We start from the raw sequence: 27,959 nt of genomic DNA on the forward strand, positions 1-27,959 counted from the left end.
CAATGCCAGGTACCCATTAGAGCTGGTTAGACTCAGAGGCTCCCAAAGACCCTGTAATTAAAAATCCCAGTCTTCACCAGGATTCGAACCCGGTACCCGGCTTTATCACTAAGCCACTGCGTCTCTGATTTAATTCTAGTGGTTCATATTCATTAGTTCTACAGATTTCATACTTAATAATGTAACAACTTTCTACACACGCGGCACGTGCATGACTTCACAAAGATACTAGCAGTACACATCATATACACACATCGGATACGCACAGCGGATATGCACATCGGATACCCACATCAGATACACACATCGGATACGCACAGCGGATATGCACATCAGATACCCACATCAGATACACACATCGGATACGCACATCGGATATGCACATCGGATACCCACATCAGATACACACATCGGATATGGCTGTCGATTTATCTCAGGCTGTTTTTTTTTTTACCTTTGAATTCTGGTATCTGTTTCATTGGAACAGCCCCCCCCCCCCGCCCCATCTCTCCTTTTCTCTCTTTACCTTTCTCTTTCTCTGGAACTCTTTGACTCGAATGGAACGATCCGTTTTATAACGTCTGTCCCCACACTCACCAGACATACTATTAATAATGAATTCTAGCAGGGGCGTAGCTAGGGTGGGTGGCGAGGGGGGAAATTTCAAGGCGCCCCCAAAGAGGTCAAGCCTTCCGGGCCCCCCAAATAATGTGTAATTCCTAGCTACGCCCCTAAATTATAGCATTAATTTTCTCCCTCCCCCCCCTCCCTTTCTCCCAAAGAGTTTGTCCTGCATTCCATCTCTGACGTTTCTATCAATTCAATATCGAAATATCAAATACACTCTATAGAAACCCCTCACAATGCTCATCGTGACGCTCTCCCTCATAGCTTTGAACCTTGATATCATATTTATTATTGTTTGTCTATATCTATTACAAATTTCATTACATGATTGATCTAAACTAATTGATACAACTACGCTTAATATACGCTTTGTTATTTTTTAAAATAAGTAATGAGTAATTTTTCTTGAATGCAACCTTCTGAGGAAATACAGAACAAAAAATACAAAGGTTTGATAGATCATATGTGGTTTTTCCCGATTTGCAGCGGCCAGGTGGAGAATCCGTCAAAACTGGTTTGTTAGTGAGCTCCGATGAGGTAAAATGAACCTATGTAAGATATGTCATAAGAATGCCTACGACAGTTGAGATTTCTAGATCAAGCAGTCAGCATTTTGCGCTTATAATACTGGTAGGAGTTATAAAATAGATGCATACACGCGTTGCAGCCGCTTAAATAGAGAGAATAATAATCCTTATTTTTGAAATATCTTGATATCAAATTTCACGTATATAGTTGGGTTTTTTTTAAACAGGAAGAATTCGATATTATTAAGATACGCAGCTAGTAGAAATTGGAAATAATTTTATGAATTGCTCTTTTAATCTAAAGCCAAATGAGAAGTTTGGGTTAGACGGAAAATGTCGACAGTTTAGGTTAGAGATTAATTTGTTATGCTAGAGACAAAATAGAAAATAACCAAGAATGACATATTAGAGTGACTAAACGTTATTCTAAGTAAATGAAAAGTAATATTGAAATGTATATGTCAGGGCTCGAGAGTGTGTTGGCTGCAGTGGCGTAGCTATGATGGGGTTGGGGGAAAGGGGGAGAATTTGAATATCCCCCCCCCCCCCGGTCGACACTTGAGGGGCCCCCAAATGAGGTTTCGAATGTATTCTTTTTACATTTAATATCATATTAAATATTACGCCATTATCTCATGTCATGATGTCAAATGTTAAAATGCAGAGGCCCCAAATGATGGCGAATTCCTAGCTACGCCACAGGTTGGCTGTATCGAAATGTATCTTAACACTATGAATCAATCAAATAATTTCTAATTCTCCTATTGCTGATCATTTCTCTTATTCTGAATTTGTTAAGGAGAAAATGATCTTTTAAAGGTCTAATTTATCCAACAACTCACTTCCCTTTTCAAAGCAAACCAGGAAAACCAGAGTTTGCTGTCTTAACAGAAAGGTTTTCATTGTATCCCAGTTCCACTGTATCGTCTGTATCTCTTGGGAAGAGCTGACACAAGGTAACAGACATCACTATGAAACACTTAACTCTTGAGTTGTGAACTAAATCAGTTTATTAAACTCCCAAGAGAGCGGGAGTAAATTAGTTAGTTGCTATAACCAATTTTAGCCCACAGCTAAACCCCACTGGAGTTCGTTTTATTTTCTGCGCTTTGTAAAAAATAATGTTTATTGTAGTCGTGGTTCGTTTGGGTGGTGTTGGAAACAATGCTGCTAGAGTGTGCTACACATAGAGAGAATTTTTTGCTGAGTTTGTCATTTTAATGTTAGTATTGGTTATTAAATGTTTAGTTTGTAGTTTCAGGGCTTGGAATTTTCTGTTTATCATGTAACTCCTATGTCTTGAAGACTATGAAAATCTTAAACAATGAATTTGTTGTGAAGTACTCTTCATAAGAGAGAGAGAGAGAGAGAGAGAGAGAGAGAGGGGTGCAAATGTTAAATTAATAAGGATATTTTAACGCTTTTATTAAAATGTGTAATTTCCTGTTATAACTTTTCTGCTTTGTAATGTCAGATTTGAGTCCTTGTTGTATCTGGTGAGTTAGTGAATAATATATATTTTTAGAGAGAGAGAGAGAGAGAGAGAGAGAGAGACAGACAGAGAGAGAGAGAGAGAGAGAGAGAATAAATATGTGTCTAAACGTACTTTGAAAAGATTGTTTAATCTTTATTATAAAACTGTATACAAGTTTCTGAAATCAGCGAGATCGTATTCCCAGTTGTCTGAAAACTATGAAATATACGGTTGTATTGAGAAATGATAATATAATTTTGTATTGAGAAATGATAATATAATTTTGTATTTAGAAATGATATTAGAAAGTTTTTTCGTTTTTTTTTAGAAATAATTTAAGGTTGTATTTAGAAATTATATTATAAGGTTGTATCTAGAAATGGCATTAGAAGGTTATATTGAGAATTTTTTTGCCAAAACCTTCTATGCAATATTAAAAGGTTGTATTTAGAAATGATAAGATTGTATTTAAAATGATATTATAAGTTGCATGGCAAACATTAAAATAAGTATTTGTTGTTTTGTTTGAAACTTGCACAGAATATTCACGTTGATTTTAATGTTTGAAATAAATTGTTTCATCCATACATGCCATCTACCAGCCTAATATCTGTCAATCGTACAGTCTGGATCTAAACAACATTCCTCTATTGCTTTCCAAGTCTTTAATTTAGATAAAACTCTGGCAGAATTTCAGAGCCAGGAGCTCTGATTACTTTGTTGACATGCTGAGTGCATTTTATTCAAAATGGTCATTGAAAGCTTCAACGTCAGCTCTACGTCAAGAAATAGCTCAAACACAAAACAAAGAAATAACACAAACACACGCTCAAGCAGACACATTTGTGGGGAAAAATAAAGTAAGAACGAACGTATAAGAAAAAGGGACAAAATCAAAGAATAGAGAAAAGGAACGAATAAGAAAGAGGGACAGAAAGAAATAATATAGAAAAAGAGCGAATAAAAAAGAGGGACAGAAAGAAAAAATAGGAAAAGAACGAATAAGAAAGAGGGACAAAATAAAAGAAAGTATATAGGAAAAAACAAATAAGAAAAAGGGACAGAAAGAAAGAAAGAATATAGGAAAAGAACGAATAAGAAAAAGGGACAGAAAGAATGAATATAGGAAAAGAACGAATTAGAAAGAGGGACAGAAAGAAAGAATATAGGAAAAGAACGAATAAGAAAAAGGGACAGAAAGAATGAATAGGAAAGTAAAAAGAACAAGATTACAAAGAGAGTTTGTGCTGCCACACAAACTCAGAGGCGGCCCCCGTGGGAGACGGATCACTGTCGGATCCGCATATTCGCTGGTCGACTGAGGATGGCATCGAGCAGGGTATGAAACCGAGACCGTAGAGATAATCAGTCCTGGGCGCTAACCGCACGACCAGGCATTGCTCTTAATCTAATGACAAACTGGTTACAAACTAATAGCCTACTATTGATAATATATATACCTACACATTACGGAATGACAACTACCGGATATGTACAATATGTCAGAAGAGCGATTTTAGATAATCCTTTGTTATTGAGCATTTTCATTTAAATGGAACTAGAATGAGGATGTAGATCTACCTAAATTAAACTTCTAATTTAGCACTCTTAATATCTATATCCACTAAATCTAGATCTAAAATATTTATTTGGGATAATGTAGATGTAATTTAGATAAGATTTATATAAAAAAAAACACTAGATAATTAATAGACTAATTGCAATATGAAATATTAAAATAGTAGATTAGTTTTAGTATTTTATAACAATGCAATTATGACAATCTAGACGTTAGAAATAAAAATCTACACTTTAAGCCTAGAAATTAAAATTATAGATCTTGATCTAGTCTAAATCATGGCTGTCTGGTAGTGCGGTTTGCGCGCTGGACTGTCGTTTGGATTCATCAATGGTCCCAGGTTCAAACCCTGCCCGCTCCCATCCCCCGTCGTCCTACAGGAGGTTTGGACTACAACTCTGAAGGAACATCCGAAACATGTAAAACAACAAACATTCTAAACTAGACCAAGAAATTCTAGATCTAGATTCTATAATGATTTTAATTTGAACTCAAATCTAAATCTAGTTTTAAAAATCTAGCTCTAGTGTAAGAAAAAAAATCTAGATCTAGTGTAAAAAATTTAGCTCTAGTGTAAAAAAAAAATCTAGATCTAGTGTAAGAAATCTAGATTAGATCTAAATCTGGCTATTATGTCTTTTTAAAATGCGAGTCACATTAGGAGGTTTAATAAACATTACTAAACCGAGTTACTTTAGCATTTAAAGAATTTATTCCATATGACGTCAAAGGAAAAAAATCCACTACGTCACACGGCCTAGTTAGACTAAAAAATATCATCTATACGAGCAGCTTGTTGAGGGTTCATAGACATTGGTGCACCGAGTGAGATCTTTTAGCATTTCATTTAAAGAATTAACTCCATATGACGTCAAAGGAAAAAAATTCCTTTAAGTCACAGGTCCTAGTTAGATTAAAAAATGTCTTCTATACGATCAGCTTCTCGAGGGATCATAGACATTGGTGCACCAAGTTTGTTCTTTTAGCATTTCATTTCATGGGCTAGAGACTTAATATATATATATAAGATTCTCCAATATATATATATATATATATGTGTGTGTGTGTGTGTGTATATATATATAAAAGGATTAAAGACGCTTTTTTTTTGTTTTGTCTGTCAGTCTGTCTGTCCATAATGTTAATAGCGAGAAAAAAATAAGAGACTAAAAGCTATTGAAAATCTGATTGAAATTAATTTCCCTTCCGAAACATCGCATTAGTTTTAAGTTTATATAATAGATTGTTCCGGATGTTTATATATTTATAGTGAGAGAAAATAAGAATTCCAGATTAATCAAATGCCGTTAATTAAATATGTGGCATGGTCTGTTATGAAAATGAGATGTACCATAGCCTTATGGAGATTTTTTCAAACCATACTTTGGTGTTAGGAAGTTGTTTTCCTTACAAATCGGAGCATACTATTAACGATAATTAGATTTTCTAACGTTTTATCTAGAAAGTTAAATGTAGTGTAAGAGAGAAGTGCGATTTTACATAAATAGAGTTAAACTATTTTTCATAAAAAATCCGGAACAACCAATTTTCGTAAATGAGAAAATTATGTGTTTTATTTATTAGAAGAGGAATTTCAAACATTTATTAGCGTTATTAGATTTTTCATATAAACTTCGGATCATTTTTGGCGACGATTTGTAAGAAAATTAAGGTAATGAAGGTCGATTTCTTTTTCGAAACCAAATCCGGAACATTCTTTACCGATTAAACAACTGTTATTATGTTTCGGCAAGAAAACTAACTGTAAAATAAGTCTAAAAATGGATTTTCAATAATCGTTTCTAGTAAATTATTTTCTTATTTTAAAATCCTGAATAACCTATTGTCGATATTTTTGAAAAAAATAAAATTATTTGACATAAATTTGTTTTAAGTTAAAAATTCGGAACAATTGATATTGATAAATAAACTATAGGGACGTAGTGTCAAAGAATATAAGTGTAATATTAGTCAATTATGCGATTTCAAACAATCATTTGACATAATTTTTTTTTTTTTATAAAACAATATCCGGAACAACTTTATAGTTAATGAAATAAAAATCAGTATAGATATTTTTATTTAGCATTTATATGCTATTTACATAAAAAAACCGGAACAATATATTAAAGATCATGTTTTTCTTGCAATGTTTAAGCATGGAAATAAAATCTAATATAAGTTAGAAGAGCCTCTAGTGTTATTTGTTAATCTAATCGTGACGGACAAACCGACCAACAGACAAAACGCACAAAAATAATCTTTTTTTATTCGGATGAGGGCACTAAACAAAAAATAAATAAAATCTGATTTTTTAAAAAAGTTTAATGAATTTGCTTAGCACCCTGACATGTTGTGACGTTACGCTACTGCATGAAAGTCGCTGCATAAAAAGTCCATTTTAAAAAATGTGAGTGATATTTACATACAAAGTGCATTATTAGCCTTTATAAACAAACAGAAATGTTTTCTTTTTACTTTAGCAGCTAGTTGACTAGAAAAAACATCTTTAGCTATTATTTATATTTGTTGTAAACATTTCCTGTACATTGTTAAAATATATTTGACTTAGTGATACTGAAAATACACAAAAGTTGTACATCTTTGTTAATATATTGTAAAATTGCCTCCCTTAAATTTACATAATTGTTTTAGAATTGGTGTATTTTTTTTTGAAAAAAATCGCTTGCATAATTAATTTTATAAATTAAACGGTTTGCTTTTAGAAAACCAAAAGTAGCTGTTGCACCTAAACTTTTCAAGCCGCATGATGAAATAATATTTTTCATATCTCATATAGTTTTCGAGATCTGAGTGTGACAGACGGACAGCTGGACATTTTGCACAAACCTAATAGCGGCTTTTTTCCCTTAAGGGGGGCCGCTAAAAAAGGCTTTTGGCATATAAAACTAATTGCTACAGTTGGTTTCCATATTTTTGTCTTTTATACCTTATGCTCTACATGTTTACAGATGTGTTTTTTTTTTGAAAAATTGTAGGGATAGTTTTTCATTACTTTATGTCTAGCTCTGAACTCTAAATCTATAAAGTTTTGTAAATATTGCCTTTGACAATATTGTGAAGATATGCCCCTGTGTATACGTGTGTATATTATACCGTCTGGAATTAATATAGACATATTAAATATTTGTTTCTTTTCTTGTTGATCACACATTACCTCCCCTGTTATCTACTTAAAATGACTTACTTAAAGGAGGAGAGTGATGGGCCAAAGTAAACTTTAAATGGTGCTAGAAGTTATGGAGCCAATATCTGCACTTCAAAAGTAAACTTTAAATGGTGCTAGAAGTTATGGAGCCAATATCTGCACTTCAAAAGTAAACTTTAAATGGTGCTAGAAGTTATGGAGCCAATATCTGCACTTCAAAAGTAAACTTTAAATGGTGCTAGAAGTTATGGAGCCAATATCTGCACTTCAAAAGTAAACTTTAAATGGTGTTAGAAGTTATGGAGCCAATATCTGCACTTCAAAAGTAAACTCTAAATGGTGCTAGAAGTTATGGAGCCAATATCTGCACTTCAAAAGTAAACTTTAAATGGTGCTAGAAGTTATGGAGCCAATATCTGCACTTCAACGTAGCACCATTATAAATGTTGGATTAAACATTTTTTGACCAAAGTTTCAATGCACTATTATAAGTGATGTTGTTCAGCATTTGTTTATGAGTCACGTGGTGGTTTTATTTCGTTAGTATATAGTGGGAATCTGATAAACGTGTGAGGTCAATATTTTTTTTATATTAATCAATTCATTTGCGATAAACGATCATTTATTTACTGCGGGAACATCAAGTACACCCTTTTTATAGTTTAAACCTTAGATGAAGCCGAAGCGTACAATAGATAATAGTCTTTATTATTGAGATATAGTTCTAAATCTAAAGTTAGGCCTATGTAGATAAGAGCATTAGGATAAACCTACTCTAGGGAAAAAAATATCCACACCTTCCCTGCCCAAAACGTAAATAGATCTTAGGAGGAGTACAGTATTTCAGGAGTACAGTATTTCATATTGTAATATATCTCCTCCAGCCTGCGCTCAGTAGTTTTAAAGTAGTCATTGGCCTGTAAGTCTGTCTGGTAAACAAATTTGAGCATATTTTTCTCCTATTTCCCATTCTCATATCAAGTTGAATCCTTGCACAATGGTTTATCTTATCTGACAAGACATGAATCAATCAAACAAATTAACCAATTCGTGAAATGTATTATTGGTGATTAATTATTTTGTTTGATAAGTAAAGTAAGCGTAGGATGCAATTATTATTTGTAAGAAATATTTGTACTAGTATTCCACACTAGTTTTGGTGATAATACCCCACCACTAATATACGTTGTGATTTAATTTTGTTTCACTTATGGAAATTGATTTGTAGAAATTTTTGCTTTTAAATTTGGTTATCATACTCACATATATATATACTTTTCTTTGTGGCCCAACCATGCCGGACGCCACGATCTAGTGTCATTAAAATTTAAAAAGTTGCATGTTTTTTTCTGTAGCTTTGTTTTGATTTCGCCCCTTCGTATTGCCCTTCGTTTCCTAACCATGACCACCGCTTCACATATATTTCGTGGAGTCAATGTAGTCGAAACTCCTGCATCAAGTAACTGTTTCTATTGGTCGCATAGTTCTGGAAAAATGTCCTCGACGAAACTGTTGCTCTCGAACTTGACAAGATGGCTGTAAGATTCGTTTGCGAACACTGGGATACTATGTCGATGCCCTGTCAGTTGTTACACCACTTGGGAAGAGGCTTCAGACATTGCCAGTGACAGATATATATATTCGATATATGAGAATAAAATAAGACTGTTTGTCAATCTTCGGCGAAAAAAAAACAGAAAAAAAAACAGTCATGTTGAGGCCTTTCTCTTGCAAGCTTGGGGGTCTGGGAGAGCGCTGTAAGCTTCCTCATTGGGGTTCGGGGCGAAGCCCCGACTCCAAAAGCGTTTTCTTGCATTCTTCACTGCAGAAAGGCATTCTCCTGACATCTACAGCTTATTATTCATCAGTGAGGTTCGGGGCGAAGCCTCGACGCTAAAAGCGTTTTCTGGAATTCTTCACTGCAGTAACGCATTCTCCTGACCTACAGCTCATTACTCATTCTATTATAAAGGACCTTTTGAATAAAGTGGAAAAAAATTATAATATTATTTATAGTCCCTTAATACATTGCAAATACAACCGATTTGTTCTTTGAAAAGATAAGATACCCAACATATTTAGATTAAGGCTTTGAGGATCGCCGCCGAAAAAAAAATTCGATTAATTAATAATATTCAATAAAATTCAATCATACATTGTGAGTTATAGTCCTAAATTTATTTAACTAGAAAAATATGAGATAGAGTAAAGGTTGGAAAAAGTCGACTAGGAAAAGATTATCTGGCTTTTGAACTCATCTCAACCGTGACTGTTATATTGAAAAATTTCGTTTGAATTATAACTTTTCCAAAGAAAAGTCTTTTTTAAAATAGTTATGATAAATTCATGTGAAATTACACAAACTCTGTCTGGAAAGGGGAAGGGCGGTAAAATGAAAACGATTAATCCTCGCTCCTTTTTATAATTTCTGCTAATGATTGCATTTTGTAGTAAAGAATAGGGGTTGGGCGACTCGATATAAGAATTTACTTTATAGCATATATAAATTATATTAGTGACAGATTTTTTTAATTTTGTAATTTCTTATATAATACAAAAAGAAAAAGTATTGATTTGTCCGATGGGGGGAAGATGATTGCATGTATCGCCCTTCCACCTGTTTATATTATATAGATATTCGACTAATTTTGTTCACATACTATGATTTCTCCATAAAGGTAGGACCGCCCCCCCCCCCCCACTCAAAGGGTTTTTAAACAGATGTACAAGGAAAAAAGGAAAGTTCCCATTTCAGACCTGGTGATCTATAGGTCATCTGTTTTTGGCCTGCGGTTAACGAGAGTGTCATGTGGCCAGCACAACAACCGCCTTTACTTTTCCCCAACTAATGTCAGGTACCCATAAAAGCTGGGTGGACCTAAAAGCGCCCGAAAATCCTGAAATTAAAAATTCCAGTCTTCACCAGGATTCGAACCAGGGACCCCAGTTCAGAAGCCAAGCGCTTTACTATTCAGTCACCGCGACTCAAACCGATGTAAGCGTACTATATTTTTAACTAAAGAAATTGAACTAACTTGAAGAAAATTATTTTGTGAACAAAACTAAATATAACTTTTATAACACTGCTGGCACACGTTTTGATGCAATGAAATAAATGTAATAATGTAATGTAAATAATATACAAAGATATTATAAACAAAATCTAACTCACTGCAAAAACACGTCTATACAGTTTCAAATCTCTGGGTCGTCTCCCGTTCTTAATAACTGATGACAGAGAGGATTATCCTGCATCATTCTATAAGACTTAATTAGGCTTAGACTTAGATCCTCCCGTGCCACTGGAGGATCCAGGGGGGGGGTAGGGGAGATCGCGCGCCCCCACACTCGGGCGCCCCCCCCCCCCCCGAAGGGGGGGGCGGACGAATTTTAGTATAGAATTCACACAATTTGTATACGAATTTATTACTTATGTTAATAATATATACTAATTATTTATATTTCAACCTATTTTTAGATTATTTCGCCCCCCCCCTTTCTAGTATTTTGGCCGATTTGGTAGGGTTGGGAGGGGGCGATGGCATCAATCCGCCCCCCCCCCACACCATAAACTTTCGAGTGGGGGAACGTTCCTATTTATTTGTAGAAATCACAGCTTGCTAACAGTATCAATTAAATATCTATATGATTAAAACTTGTTATGGGTATTTTAACCGGTCTTTATATTATGTCGTTCACCTGTTGGCCGATTGGAAGGGGAGAAGCGGGCGCTTCTAGGTCCACCCAGCTTTTATGGGTACCTGACATTAGTTGGGGAAAAGTAAAGGCGGTTGTTGTGCTGGCCACATGACACTCTCGTTAACCGCAGGCCAAAAACAGATGACCTATAGATCACCAGGTCTGAAATGGGAACTTTCCTTTTTTCCTTGTACATCTGTTTAGTTGTCTTCGACCTACATGGCTCCGAACTGCCCTGTCGTCTGTCCCTCTGTTCCTCAAAATGTCACTTTGTTTCTTGAGAAATAGTTTTGTTTCGCACTTTGTGTCCTGGCCTCTTTTGAAAGTTGAACCTGACTCTATTGTATCTTCAAGAACGTCCCTATCTGAATGACTTTGTTACCTGTCAATTACTTTGTCCATCGTAACAAGATCCTTTTTTTTTTTGGGGGGGGGGGGGTTAAATCCATTTAGATCTATGAAGAAGAGAATGTCATTCTTAGTCTCTTGCGTGTGTCTCGTGTGTGTCTAATGTGTCTTTCGTGTGTCTTAAGGCTGAACGTACATATGATCCTAACGTGTCTCACGCAATTTTCTTCACTTTGTCCCTCTCTCTCTCTCTCTCTCTCTCTCTCTCTCTCTCTCTCTCTCTCCAGATTTCCAATTTCCTTATTGAAAAAAGGGCTCAAATTATTCATTAAACTTTTTAATTGGAATTTAAGAAATCCTGATGTCATTTCTTTTTAGCTTGAAAATGGATCGAGTTTTGTCCCCTGTGAAGAATTAATTTACAACTCAGATTTCGTATTTCAGAATTAAAACTTTTTAGCGTAGCATTTGAATTCGTTGTGTGTGTGTGTGATTGTAGTTCTTATTCTTTATTTGCGTGTGTGTGATTGTAGTTCTAATCCTTTGTTTGTGTGTGTGATTGTAGTTCTAATACTTTGTTGGTGTGTGTGATTGTAGTTCTAATCCTTTGTTGGTGTGTGTGATTGTAGTTCTAATCCTTTGTTTGCGTGTGTGTGATTGTAGTTCTAATCCTTTGTTTGCGTGTGTGTGATTGTAGTTCTAATCCTTTGTTGGTGTGTGTGATTGTAGTTCTAATCCTTTGTTTGCGTGTGTGTGATTGTAGTTCTAATCCTTTGTTGGTGTGTGTGATTGTAGTTCTAATCCTTTGTTGGTGTGTGTGATTGTAGTTCTAATCCTTTGTTGGTGTGTGTGATTGTAGTTCTAATCCTTTGTTGGCGTGTGTGATTGTAGTTCTAATCCTTTGTTGGTAAATGTGATTGTAGTTCTAATCCTTTGTTGGTGTGTGTGATTGTAGTTCTAATCCTTTGTTGGTGTGTGTGATTGTAGTTCTAATCCTTTGTTGGTGTGTGTGATTGTAGTTCTAATCCTTTGTTGGTTATTGTTTAAAGCATTGAGAAGAGGGCGAAGACGACAAACACTAACAACACAATAGATACGTAGAGCTGTGACTGCGCTAACCAGCATGAAGCTTAGAGGTAAGGACAGGGAAAGACATACCTAGGTCCAGATCCATGGCACTAGTTCAAATGTTGATCTGTCAAGCCTCTCAAGGGCTGAATTGTTATGCCACTATGCCAATATGTCACTACACAGAAGTAAGTGTCGCTGTTGACATTTCAAGGAATAGTCTAAAGAGAAATAAAGAGAATGCTGACTTAAGTAAAGAATTGCACTGAAAGTGTGCGAAGTAATAATTTCTTGGTAACTTCACTCAGTAGTGAGTCAGCCTCAAACATTTTAGGTGGAACTATTACAACAAGCGTCTTTATTGTTCAGACACGACATTTTATAATTAAACACTGACTTACTGATTATTAGTGGCTCTCTGACACCCGAGATCATTATCTAGTATCAACCAGTATTACACTGTATTATTTCAAGGGGACTAAGTATCTTCCGAGCTCTCCTCTTATCCGGCCACGTTTACAAATGTTTCACAACTAGAAGGATATGAAACTAAACACAAATGTTAGCTGATAAAAATTAATAAGAAAACCAGAACATAAATATTACGCGCTGTTTTATCGAGAAAAGTGGAGTCCTGATTTCAGGAAATGTCAAACTCTTTGTTCGATTGGCTCATAAAGAGCTGACAAGAAGAAAAAGAGTTCTAATGAAAGAGATTGGAAGTTATTGGGACTTTATTACAGTTTATGTATAACTCAGATATTTCTCAGCACATAGCCGCTGTGAACTTAGGGCATACAGTTCTCTATTGACTTTGGTCGAAATGTTCGGTACTGCTTCGTTTTTAAACTGTAGCTGTAACACTTTAGTGGTTACCATAGAATCTATCTTCTGCTAACACGGTAACACCACGGTGGCTACCATAGAACGAATATTCGACTTCTAGTAACAAGTTAGTACCAACATTACACTAGCAACTAAAAACTATTTACTACAATAATGACATAGATAGATAGATAGATAGATAGATAGATAGATAGATAGTAGATAGATAGATATATAGATAAATAGATAGATAGATAGATAGATAGATAGATAGATAGATAGATAGATAGATAGATAGATAGATAGATAGATAGATAGATAAATGCTTCAACATGTATAAACTGGACCTGGACAGAAGAATTGAAATAGTCACATTACAAATGAAATCCTCTCCAGGCTTAAACTTTCAGTTGAAAGACCACGTTAACTTATTTTAATTATTAACATTTAGTAAGAGAGAAAAAGACACCAAATAATCGATTTGAAGAAATGTGGTGGCGATTTAATGGAACTCTAAGAAAAACTTAATAAAATAAAAAACCAGAAAAATTAGGTGAGATTTGGAAAGAAATTAACAAACAATTTCAAGGACCCCCACATTAAAAGATCACTTTCACCTACTAAATAAAAAAATATTTTGTAGAATGAAGAATCAAAGAATTATACTTCTACAGTGATGAAAAGGGCTCAAAACTTGTTTTCTTAGAATACACCGATCATCACTGGACACCGGATAGGTCGACAATAAATAACTTGCTAATTATGAGTTCTCTTTGTATGAAAATCACAGATTAAATAAATACAACAACGAAACAATTAATATATATATATATATATATATATATATATATATATATATATATATATATATATATATATATATATATCTAACAGAGAGAGAGAGAGAGAGAGAGAGAGAGAAAGCGACTAGATCTATGCGACTCTAGAGCATAATTTTAACAATTTATTTGCTAGTCTAACAGTTTGGCTCACACGTATGCAGGGATTTCGTGTGACATCGAAAACAAATCAGTTATGAAGTCCAATCAACTTTGTCTACATTTTGTAACACAAAATACAGGATATTAAATGTGATTTCTTTTTTTTAGAAATGAAGCTATAAAAAAAAAATAGATGTCTCCCTTTACTCCACTGCTATCGTGTACACTCTGGAACATTGTTAAATTGTATGCATTTTTAAACAGCCGTTTACATTTACAGATCTCTGCTATCGTTTCAGAACTTATATCAATCAAAGCAGGCATTTCAAATGAATAGCGATCCAACAGAGTTCCCAAACCTGACCAGATAAATTTGTAATCTACAAAACACCTGCGTGATAATTATTGATTAATATTTCAGAAATGGAAGACGACAGCCTAAGTAGTGACGGCCTCTTTCAAACAGTTTCGATCTATTATCTAATCACCTCGAATTGAACGTCGTCTCGATTTACACAGGGCATAGTCGACTTCGTTCTTAAGTGCAACTTCGAATTAACATCGATTGATTCTCAATTATTTTTATATACAGGTCATCAGCGATTCATGGAGTTTACATCGAGTGATTCTCGTATAGTTTAAGGACATTTAAACAAAGACAAATATTGAAACAACTGGATTAGAACATTGATTGCGAGAATTCCCTTTCCCTTTCGTTTCAGCTAAATGTTAAGTGAGAATTTTTTATTACACAGCAGCAGAAGTACAGAGCACGCGGTCCCAGTACGTCTCAGGTACAAGAGAGGAATGAAGAACAAATACATAACGATGGAACATGAAGTAATAGACTGGACCCGCACTTGATGTCTAACTACTTTATAGACTGGACCCGCACTTGATGTCTAACAACTTTATAGACTGGACCCGCACTTGATGTCTAACTACTTTATAGACTGGACCCGCACTTGATGTCTAACTACTTTATAGACTGGACCCGCACTTGATGTCTAACTACTTTATAGACTGGACCCGCACTTGATGTCTAACTACTTTATAGACTGGACCCGCACTTGATGTCTAACTACTTTATAGACTTGAAATAACAAACAACAATGGACAAATAATAATGGCGATGTCCTTGATTCCAAAAGTTAAAACACTATTTTAAAAGTTACCATCTTCTGCAGGAGCACAGTGGGGACAATATAGAATCAATTCGTAACACCCGACAGCTGCGATGGGTCACAGTGTGAACAGTATAGAATCACGACTCAACACCCGACAGCTGCGATGGGTCACAGTGTGAACAGTATAGAATCACTACTCAACACCCGACAGCTGCGATGGGTCACAGTGTGAACAGTATAGAATCACTACTCAACACCCGACAGCTGCGATGGGTCACAGTGTGAACAGTATAGAATCACTACTCAACACCCGACAGCTGCGATGGGTCACAGTGTGAACAGTATAGAATCACTACTCAACACTCTACAGCTGTGCTGGGTCACAGTATGGACGGTACAAAATCGCTACTTAAAACTTGACAGCTGCGCTGGGTCGGACACCTCTCCGCATGGGGAATGACCGCACCACAAAGGCGATTTTTTTTTTTGGCGAGCTTAAAGGTGAACGGCGGAAGAGAGGTTCCACCCAGAAAAATGTAAAGATCAACTCAGACGCTTTTTTTTTGCCCTGACTGGCATAGATAAAAGCAACTAACAGCAGACGACATTTAAAAGAAACAGCTGGAGAGCTCTCACGAAAGTCGCCGGCCAGATATATGTCACGTGACTGGATTGCTCTGCATCAGATGTGGGAAATATGGATGTCGCAATTGGATTGCTCTGCATCAGATGTGGAAATATTGATGTCGCAACTGGATTGCTCTGCATCAGATGTGGAAATATGGATGTCACAATTGGATTGCTCTGCATCAGATGTGGAAATATTGATGTCGCAATTGGATTTCTCTGCATCAGATGTGGAAATATTGATGTCGCAACTGGATTGCTCTGCATCAGATGTGAGAAATATGGATGTCACAATTGGATTTATCTGCATCAGATGTGGAAATATTGATGTCACAATTGGATTGCTCTGCATCAGATGTGGAAATATTGATGTCGCAACTGGATTGCTCTGCATCAGATGTGGAAATATTGATGTCACAATTGGATTGCTCTGCATCAGATGTGGGAAATATTGATGTCGCAATTGGATTGCTCTGCATCAGATGTGGGAAATATTGATGTCGCAATTGGATTGCTCTGCATCAGATGTGAGAAATATGGATGTCACAATTGGATTGCTCTGCATCAGATGTGGGAAATATTGATGTCGCAATTGGATTGCTCTGCATCAGATGTGGGAAATATTGATGTCGCAATTGGATTGCTCTGCATCAGATGTGAGAAATATGGATGTCACAATTGGATTTCTCTGCATTAGATGTGGGAAATATGGATGTCGCAATTGGATTTCTCTGCATTAGATGTGAGAAATATTGATGTCGCAATTGGATTTCTCTGCATTAGATGTGAGAAATATTGATGTCGCAATTGGATTTCTCTGCATTAGATGTGGGAAATATGGATGTCACAATTGGATTGCTCTGCATCAGATGTGAGAAATATTGATGTCGCAATTGGATTTCTCTGCATTAGATGTGGGAAATATGGATGTCGCAATTGGATTTCTCTGCATTAGATGTGGGAAATATGGATGTCACAATTGGATTGCTCTGCATCAGATGTGAGAAATATGGATGTCACAATTGGATTGCTCTGCATCAGATGTGGGAAATATGGATGTCGCAACTGGATTTGCGTGTTTATGTTAACCACTGCACTCACATTCAAAACGGACTAATAAGTCCTTAGTGAATAGTAAAAACTAACGATTGAAGTGAATTTTGTATTGGAGAACTTTATTTTACCAGACTTATTTTTTCACAATCATGTATAAGCTAATGTCCCTTGATACATTTTCTCTATCTCCACTTGGTTATTTCTATATGTAATAATGTAAGCAGACATTGTCATGAGACTTTGTTATTTAAAAGCTTGAGGGTTCAGATTGCATTCATGTTTTTAAAGTATTAATTAACTCTTTCATTAAATGTGATATGCGACACGTCAGATATTGTAAGTCATTTTATCTATCATGAAAATACCAAAAAAACTATTTTGTACGGAAAAACAAAATTAAATATAAAATATAAAATATTTGCTTCGTAGGCTAGCGTTGCGGAGTTGTCTTTTGACAACTCTGTAGCTGGAAATGCCTGATAAACACAAAAAGCTTAAATCATACATTATATTCTTATTTTTATCTCACGATATTAAGATATTTGTTGCAATTACTCGCCCAGGGCAATGCTTGAATAACTAAATATATCAACAGACATTATTTAATAACAAGAACAAATATAAAGACAGTAACAAGAATAAACAGACTCAACATGAAATTCGAACAAAGAAAAAAACAACAGAAAAAGAAAAACAGTTACATGGAAGCAAGAACGACAAATCCTCAGATTTTCACATGAAATAGCTGGCCTAATAACAAAAAAATGGACATGGCGCATAATGCATTTTAATTTTTTTATTTTTTTTGTTTAAATCCATTCAAGAGAATCTTAAGGAACTTCCCAAAACTTGTTAGCGTTTTACTCTGTGGTCTGAGTATTTTGTTTAAAAGCCGTTAACAAAGTAAAACTCATTAGTTCTAGGATAAGAGAACACAATCTCTCTTATCTTATAAGTTAGTTATAGAAACATAACATACGTTACGTAGTGGTCAGCTCTATCACATACAGGACGTCATTTGTTCTTTGTAAACTCAGAAAATGGTTTGCGAATTGCTGGACAATAGATGGACATTGTTTATTTTACTAAAATTTTGAAAACTATCAACAGTGAAAAAAAATCAATAAAGATATTTTATACAACATGGTTATATAGGTACTGTACATTGGACAGCTAATTCATACAAAGAAATTAGTCGGATCAAATATTCAATTTATTGCTGAGCACTATACAAACTAGAGGAGCGAGCTCTCAGGTCATAAGCAACTTTGTTGAAGAGTATTCCCTTCCGTTATAAACATTACGTTAACAATGACGTCATTAGACAGAAGTAAATATAGTGCACGCCCCAAAATATAATTGTCCCATTGATTGACAATAAAACAAAAGCTGTAATAAAAGGGTTGATGAGTTGAAAAGGACTTGCTTTACGAACCTAGAGGTCGCGAGGTCAAATTCAGTTAAAGTAAAAAGTAAAAGTACCTCCTTTCACATTTTGCGATCTTTAGGGCAGATGATGTAAAGGTTATTTGTTTCAATGACCAATGGTGTACGACGGTGTCGTGTGACCAGCACAACGACCAACGCCTTAATCTTTTACAGCTATGTCAGATAACCAATAGGGGCGTCCAAAAAATCCTGAAATTCAAAATGCCAGTAGTCACCAGGATCCCAAAATTCAAAATCCCAGTAGTCACCTAGGTCCCAAAATTCAAAATCCCAGTAGTAACATAGATCCCGAAATTCAAATTCCCAGTAGTCACCGAGATCACAAAATTCAAAATCCCAGTTGCACCGAGATCCCAAAATGTGAAATTCAAAATCACAGTAGTCACATATATCCCAAAATTGAAAATCCCAGTAGTCACCGAAATCCCAAAATTCAAAATCCCAGTAGTCACCGAGATCCCAAAATTCAAAATCCCAGTAGTCACCTAGATCCCAAAATTTAAAAATCCCAGTAGTCACCTAGATCCCAAAATTCAAAATCCTAGTAGTCACCTAGATCCCAAAGCCGTAGACCTCAGGTACTGAAGCCAAGCGCTTTACCTCACTGCCACAGCGCTACCTACTCATTGATACAATAACTGGTCAATGTTTCGATTGAACCCTGTTTTGTTCGAGGCAATGAATAATTGTGCAACGTTTCCACTTGATCCGAGGATGGTAAAAGGGAGAGAATTTACGTGTACACAATTTGTGCAGACCAAGAGAGTGTGTAGAGACTAGCTACGTCAACACGTTACACGCTCATTTGGTTTCAACGTTTCAAGTTTTATTCCAGTTCTGCACATAGAGATGAATACTCCTGCAATGGTTGAGTTGGATTAGCTACAGCCCAACGTCCGTGTTTCGACAATACTACGTGCTAACCAAATGTTTCATGATGTTTTCTAAAGCAAGGTGCATGCATGCTAGAAATAATGCTTCTACTTTTAAAAAAAAACTACTTGCAGTAAAAAAAATGTAGGTGAGTTCATTTAAATGTCAGTATACAGCATACCTACGACTTTCTTTTAACCATTGTTATTGGTTATCAGTGCGCAGACATCTGAAGACGATGGAAAGGTCAAGTTGCAACATAAGACTTTTTAAGATTTTAAAGATAATTAAGCTCTAAATTTCAATTTCGCACGACTTAGAATTAAAGGGATAAATGATTAACAGAAAAAAACTGGATAGAGTAGATTCCTGGGCTTAGTCTGTTGACCGTTGGTGGACACACAAGATCTGTTGACCATCTTCCTCCATTCTTAGTCTTTTGTCTTGGATGACAATGACAGGTCCGTCCATTGTTTTATGTTGTCTTTCATCATTTTCTCTGTCTGCTTCTTCTTCTTTTTTTCTGGGACTGTTCCCTGTTCTTTTCGAGCCGCGAGGACCTTGCGATATGGATATAGAGTTTTAGTTTGAGTTTTGACAGTATCTATCAGGTCATCGATTTGTCTTTATCGCTCTATCCTCTAATCTCTTCGTTTGTGATGTTTCTGTAGCATCTCAATTCCATTGCTAGGATTCGTCTTTGTAGTTCTGCAGTCAGACATAAACACGACAGTTAGGTTATTAAACTTTTTTTTATTTAAAAAAGCCTTATACAGACATATATGCCTAAAACAGGTGAATCAAGTTCTTTGTCAAGGCACGATGGAGAGCGACTTTCAAACCGGCAAACCGTATCTTATGAGAGAGAAGCGTGGCTCAGCTAGTGGCATGAGATCCATGAAGCTTCGGTCTTCCAGAGGGAAAGATCGTCTGATCAATTTCCGAAGGTAAAAGAACATTTCTCTGTTGTAGATGCAGTGATGATAAAGTGTCCATCTTGTAGTCTATTCTTCCATTAAAGGGGAGCCATTGGAGCCTTTATGATAGTCTGCTAGGAAACAAAACAATACTTTTTTTTTTACAAAGCAACACTTTGGCTGGCAAACAAGGAGGGACTCTTCAATTCTGTAAGGAGACGAACATTGAGCTGGTTCGGAAATATTGTTAGACATGACTATTTGTCAAAATCATGTTTAATAAAGGTAAAAAAGATACCAAAAATTACAAAGAAAAGCTAAGTGATCGACGCCAAATAATGGACAGCCTCTAATTGGGAAGAGCGTAGTAATGCTGATACACTAACCGTAACTAAATTCCCGGCGACACCAATCAAGGGACACCGGATGATTTCATAATAAATCTTTTTTTTTTTTACAGTGATTAGTCCACTTGGCATAAAATTACTAAAATGTTCTTAAAACTCATCAATAAAAAAAATTGTATTGCAAAAAAAATATTATTTTTTGTATAAATTTTAATAAAATATTTTTTTTAATACGTCACGTTTCTATGTATAACCAATATTACTTCCAATATTTTTCTTATATAAATATAGAAAATTCAACGTTATGATGTTGTACAATAGAAACATATAGATGTTATTAAATACATCAATCAATACGTAGTTAAAATCATAGAAGTAAATTACAGACTAAACTAAATGAAACGTTTTCAAGCATACATATTTCAAAGCAGTCCGCAAGGCAATTCGTTCAAAACATTTTCATCTCTATATATTGCATCTTGGAGAGTTCTCGCAAAGGCAACGGAACAAACATTTGAGACCCAAAGGAAAACTCCAATTGAAGACTAAAAAAGACCGCCTGCGGGCTACGGCTTTGTCTGTACGAGATGTAGAAAAACATGTAGATTGCAACTGGGCCTGCAAAGTCATGTGAAAAACCTGCTACTCATCCTTCGGCATCGAAGACATTGTAATTGTTATTGCATGTTTAGCCAATTTGAGACGGAAAGAAGCTTGCCAACAATTAGCTTTATCTAACTTAACCCAATTTTAGATAGACTAACATAGATGTCCATAGGAGAGCTGCAACAATCCATTCTCTCCCCCTTCCTCTTTAATATCTTCCTACAAACTCTAAAACAATTTATTCCTAGCTTGGTTCAAATTTAGACTTAAGTATTACTAAGAGTGAACTAAGGCTAATCTATTACAGCATTTTCTAGGTATCGTTACTGTAAAAAGCTGCTTTCAAATGTACGAAGATGCAAATATTGCAAAAATTGTCTAAGCAAGTCACATTATATTGGAAAAACTGGATTTCGACAGCCGATTGACGCAAATAAATTTCGAAATTCTTAAGGTAGTCTTCTTGACGTCAGTCGATTTATTTATCCTGGTGGAATGCGACAGGTGATTTTTAGCTACCTAATTGGCAAATATAAAAAGTTGAGTATAATATCACCAGCAAATTAATATTTTCCCTAGTATTTCCCCAGTATCTTAACATTTAGTTTGTTTATTCAACATTTAGTTTGTTTATTTAACATTTAGTTTGTTTATTTAACATTTAGTTTGTTTATTTGACATTTAGTTTGTTTATTTGACATTTAGTTTGTTTATTTAAAATTTAGTTTGTTTATTTAACATTTAGTATGTTTATTTGACATTTAGTTTGTTTATTTGACATTTAGTTTGTTTATTTAACATTTAGTTTGTTTATTTGACATTTAGATTGTTTATTTGACATTTAGTTTGTTTATTTAACATTTAGTTTGTTTATTTGACATTTAGTTTGTTTATTTAACATTTAGTTTGTTTATTTGACATTTAGTTTGTTTATTTAACATTTAGTTTGTTTATTTGACATTTAGTTTGTTTCTTTGACATTTAGTTTGTTTATTTGACATTTAGTTTGTTTATTTGACATTTAGTTTGTTTATTTGACATTTAGTTTGTTTATTTGACATTTAGTTTGTTTATTTGACAGAGAATCTTCGAAAAAATTGAAAATATGAGATCATACCGAGTTTTCAGATTGGCCTATTTTTTATTGAGCAGAACCATTTTTCTAATGCAAGAAAGATACCGTTTTTTTCAGTTTCCAAATTCTCCCGAAGTCGCGGCCTACACTAAATCTTATTTTTGGGTAGCAAAGCGCATAGAGTATTCGGATTGTACGGAATTTCTTGACATTATCTGTGAACACTGGAACAAATAGAATTTACAAGCAGTGCTTGGACACTGAGGACTGGCTCATATTTAGGACAGTTTTATAAAAATAAACACCAAATTAACATTCACTTGATTGAGGCACAATTAACGTTCATTGATATGTTGTGAAATACAATAAATCATTAAAATTAAAATTCACATTAGACTTGGGTTTCATTTGGTCTTAAAAGCTTGAATTTTTACATTGTGAGTGAAATTGTTCTATTTATGTATTATTGCCAAATATGTGGCGGGCCGCACAAAACCTTTCTGTAGGTCGGAATAGTCCCGCGGGTCGTAGTTTGCCCATCATTGGAGTAGACAATATGTAACGCGAAGTGTGTAAGGTTACAGATTTATTAATTCACGATATTCTTAAGAACACACGAGGAGACTGGCTGAAAGAGACTTAAGAACACACGAGGAGACTGGCTGAAAGAGACTTAAGAACACGAGGAGAATGGCTGAAAGAGACTTAAGAACACACGAGGAGACTGGCTGAAAGAGACTTAAGAATACGAGGAGACTGGCTGAAAGAGACTTAAGAACACACGAGGAGACTGGCTGAAAGAGACTTAAGAACACGAGGAGACTGGCTGAAAAAGACTTAAGAACACACGAGGAGACTGGCTGAAAGAGACTTAAGAACACACGAGGAGACTGGCTGAAAGAGACTTAAGAATACGAGGAGACTGGCTGAAAGAGACTTAAGAACACACGAGGAGACTGGCTGAAAGAGACTTAAGAACACGAGGAGACTGGCTGAAAAAGACTTAAGAACACACGAGGAAACTGGCTGAAAGAGACTTAAAAACACACGAGGAGACTGGCTGAAAGAGACTTAAGAACACACGAGGACACTGGCTGAAAGAGACTTAAGAACACACGAGGACACTGGCTGAAAGAGACTTAAAAACACACGAGGAGACTGGCTGAAAGAGACTTAAGAACACACGAGGACACTGGCTGAAAGAGACTTAAAAACACACGAGGAGACTTACTGAAAGAGACTTAAAAACACATGAAGAGACTGGCTGAAAAAGACTTAAGAACACATGAGGAGACTGGCTGAAAGAGACTTAAGAACACAAGAGGAGACTGGCTGAAAGAGACTTAAGAACACACGAGGAGACTGGCTGAAAGATACTTAAGAACACACAAGAAGACTGGCTGAAAAAGACTTAAGAACACATGAGGAGACTGGCTGAAAGAGACTTAAGAACACACGAGGACACTGGCTGAAAGAGACTTAAGAACACACGAGGAGACTTGCTGAAAGAGACTTAAGAACACACGAGGAAACTGGCTGAAAGAGACTTAAAAACACATGAGGACACTGGCAGAAAGAGACTTAAGAACACATGAAGAGACTGGCTGAAAGAGACTAAAGAACACACGAGGAGACTGGCTGAAAGAGACTTAAGAACACACGAGGAGACTGGCTGAAAGAGACTTAAGAACACAAGAGGAGACTGGCTGAAAGATACTTAAGAACACACAAGAAGACTGGCTGAAAAAGACTTAAGAACACATGAGGAGACTGGCTGAAAGAGACTTAAGAACACACAAGAAGACTGGCTGAAAAAGACTTAAGAACACATGAGGAGACTGGCTGAAAGAGACTTAAGAACACACAAGAAGACTGGCTGAAAAAGACTTAAGAACACACGAGGAAACTGGCTGAAAGAGACTTAAAAACACATGAGGACACTGGCAGAAAGAGACTTAAGAACACATGAAGAGACTGGCTGAAAGAGACTAAAGAACACACGAGGAGACTGGCTGAAAGAGACTTAAGAACACACGAGGAGACTGGCTGAAAGAGACTTAAGAACACAAGAGGAGACTGGCTGAAAGATACTTAAGAACACACAAGAAGACTGGCTGAAAAAGACTTAAGAACACACAAGAAGACTGGCTGAAAGAGACTTAAGAACACACAAGAAGACTGGCTGAAAAAGACTTAAGAACACATGAGGAGACTGGCTGAAAGAGACTTAAGAACACACAAGGACACTGGCTGAAAGAGACTTAAGAACACACGAGGAGACTGGCTGAAAGAGACTTAAGAACACACGAGGAGACTGGCTGAAAGATACTTAAGAACACGAGGAGACTGGCTGAAAGAGACTTAAGAACACGAGGAGACTGGTTGAAAGAGACATAAGAACACACGAGGAGACTGGCTGAAAGAGACTTAAGAACACACGAGGACACTGGCTGAAAGAGACTTAAGAACACACGAGGAGACTTGCTGAAAGAGACTTAAGAACACACGAGGAAACTGGCTGAAAGAGACTTAAAAACACATGAGGACACTGGCAGAAAGAGACTTAAGAACACATGAAGAGACTGGCTGAAAGAGACTTAAGAACACACGAGGAGACTGGCTGAAAGAGACTTAAGAACACACGAGGACACTGGCTGAAAGAGACTTAAGAACACACGAGGAGACTTACTGAAAGAGACTTAAAAACACATGAAGAGACTGGCTGAAAAAGACTTAAGAACACACGAGGAGACTGGCTGAAAGAGACTTAAGAACACACGAGGACACTGGCTGAAAGAGACTTAAGAACACACGAGGAGACTGGCTGAAAGAGACTTAAGAACACATGAAGAGACTGGCTGAAAAAGACTTAAGAACACATGAAGAGACTGGCTGAAAGAGACTTAAGAACACATGAAGAGACTGGCTGAAAGAGACTTAAAAACACATGAAGAGACTGGCTGAAAAAGACTTAAGAACACATGAGGAGACTGGCTGAAAGAGACTTAAGAACACAAGAGGAGACTGGCTGAAAGAGACTTAAGAACACGCAAGGAGACTGGCTGAAAGAGACTTAAGAACACAAGGAGACTGGCTGAAAGAGACTTAAGAACACATGAGGAGACTGGCTGAAAGAGACTTAAGAACACGAGGAGACTGGCTGAAAGAGACTTAAGAACACACGATGAGACTGGCTGAAAGAGACTTAAGAACACGAGGAGACTGGCTGAAAGAGACTTAAGAACACGAGGAGACTGGCTGAAAGAGACTTAAGAACACAAGAGGAGACTGGCTGAAAGAGACTTAAGTACACGAGGAGACTGGCTGAAAGAGACTTAAAAACACATGAGGAGACTGGCTGAAAGAGACTTAAGAACACAGGAGGAGACTGGCTGAAAGAGACTTAAGAACACAAGATGAGACTGGCTGAAAGAGACTTAAGAACACATCAGGAGACTGGCTTAAAGAGACTTAAGAACACATGAGGAGACTGGCTGAAAGAGACTTAAAAACACACAAGGAGACTGGCTGAAAGAGACTTAAGAACACAAGGAGACTGGCTGAAAGAGACTTAAGAACACACGAGGAGATTGGCTGAAAGAGACTTAAGAACACGAGGAGACTGGCTGAAAGAGACTTAAGAACACACGAGGAGACTGGCTGAAAGAGACTTAAGAACACGAAGAGACTGGCTGAAAAAGACTTAAGAACACACGAGAAGACTGGCTTAAAGAGACTTAAGAACACGTGGAGACTGGCTGAAAGAGACTTAAGAACACGAAAAAACTGGCTGAAAGAGAAGAACACGAAGAGACTTGCTGAAAGAGACTTAAGAACACACGAGGAGACTGGCTGAAAGAGACTTAAGAACACATGAGGAGACTTGCTGAAAGAGACTTAAGAACACACGAGGAGACTGGCTGAAAGAGACTTAAGAACACGAAGAGACTGGCTGAAAAAGACTTAAGAACACACGAGAAGACTGGCTTAAAGAGACTTAAGATTACGTGGAGACTGGCTGAAAGAGACTTAAGAACACGAAGAGACTGGCTGAAAGAGACTTAAGAACACACGAGGAGACTGGCTGAAAGAGACTTAAGAACACATGAGGAGACTTGCTGAAAGAGACTTAAGAACACACGAGGAGACTGGCTGAAAGAGAAGAACACGAGGAGACTGGCTGAAAGAGACTTAAGAACACACAAGGAGACTGGCTTAAAGAGAAGAACACGAGGAGACTGGCTAAAAGAGACTTAAGAACACGCGAGGAGACTGGCTAAAAAAGACTTAAGAACACAAGAGGAGACTGGCTGAAAGAGACTTAAGAACAACAAGAGGAGACTGGCTGAAAGAGACTTAAGAACACACGAGGAGACTGGCTGAAAGAGACTTAAGAACACACAAGGAGACTGGCTGAAAGAGACTTAAGAACACAAGAGGAGACTGGCTGAAAAAGACTTAAGAACACACGAGGAGACTGGCTGAAAGAGACTTAAGAACACAAGAGGAGACTGGCTGAAAGAGACTTAAGAACACACGAGGAGACTGGCTGAAAGAGACTTAAGAACACAAGAGGAGACTGGCTGAAAGAGACTTAAGAACACATGAGGAGACTGGCTGAAAGAGACTTAAGAACACACAAGGAGACTGGCTGAAAGAGACTTAAGAACACAAGAGGAGACTGGCTGAAAGAGACTTAAGAACACAAGAGGAGACTGGCTGAAAAAGACTTAAGAACACACAAGGAGACTGGCTGAAAGAGACTTAAGAACACACAAGGAGACTGGCTGAAAGAGACTTAAGAACACACGAGGAGACTGGCTGAAAGAGACTTAAGAACACACGAGGAGACTGGCTGAAAGAGACTTAAGAACACGAGGAGACTGGCTGAAAGAGACTTAAGAACACACGAGGAGACTGGCTGAAAGAGACTTAAGAACACACAAGGAGACTGGCTGAAAGAGACTTAAGAACACACAAGGAGACTGGCTGAAAGAGACTTAAGAACACACGAGGAGACTGGCTGAAAGAGACTTAAGAACACGAGGAGACTGGCTGAAAGAGACTTAAGAACACACGAGGAGACTGGCTGAAAGAGACTTAAGAACACACAAGGAGACTGGCTGAAAGAGACTTAAGAACACAAGGAGACTGCCTGAAAAAGACTTAAGAACACACGAGGAGACTGGCTGAAAGAGACTTAAGAACACACAAGGAGACTGGCTGAAAGAGACTTAAGAACACAAGAGGAGACTGGCTGAAAGAGACTTAAGAACACAAGGAGACTGGCTGAAAAAGACTTAAGAACACACGAGGAGACTGGCTGAAAGAGACTTAAGAACACAAGAGGAGACTGGCTGAAAAAGACTTAAGAACACAAGAGGAGACTGGCTGAAAGAGACTTAAGAACACACGAGGAGACTGGCTGAAAGAGACTTAAGAACACAAGAGGAGACTGGCTGAAAGAGACTTAAGAACACACGAGGAGACTGGCTGAAAGAGACTTAAGAACACACAAGGAGACTGGCTGAAAGAGACTTAAGAACACAAGGAGACTGGCTGAAAAAGACTTAAGAACACACAAGGAGACTGGCTGAAAAAGACTTAAGAACACACGAGGAGACT

The 27,959-nt window shown here is 36.6% G+C and overlaps 1 protein-coding gene across 5 annotated transcripts in view; it reads right to left on the reverse strand.

Annotated features, from left to right (window-relative positions):
* Window positions 1-27,959, reverse strand: part of LOC106051400 (corticotropin-releasing factor receptor 2-like) — a 249,220-nt gene that overhangs the window by 179,561 nt on the left and 41,700 nt on the right. For 3 of the 5 annotated variants that reach the window (XM_056004480.1, XM_056004466.1, XM_056004486.1), the window contains one exon: window positions 12,582-12,712. The exons of the other annotated variants lie outside the window; for them this stretch is intronic. The gene's annotated coding sequence lies outside the window, so the exon portion shown is untranslated. The remainder of the gene's footprint in view (window positions 1-12,581; window positions 12,713-27,959) is intronic. 5 annotated transcript variants of the gene reach the window in all.

The sequence above is a fragment of the Biomphalaria glabrata genome, chromosome 1, assembly GCF_947242115.1.
Source record: "Biomphalaria glabrata chromosome 1, xgBioGlab47.1, whole genome shotgun sequence".
Classification (NCBI taxonomy): Eukaryota; Metazoa; Mollusca; class Gastropoda; family Planorbidae; genus Biomphalaria; species Biomphalaria glabrata.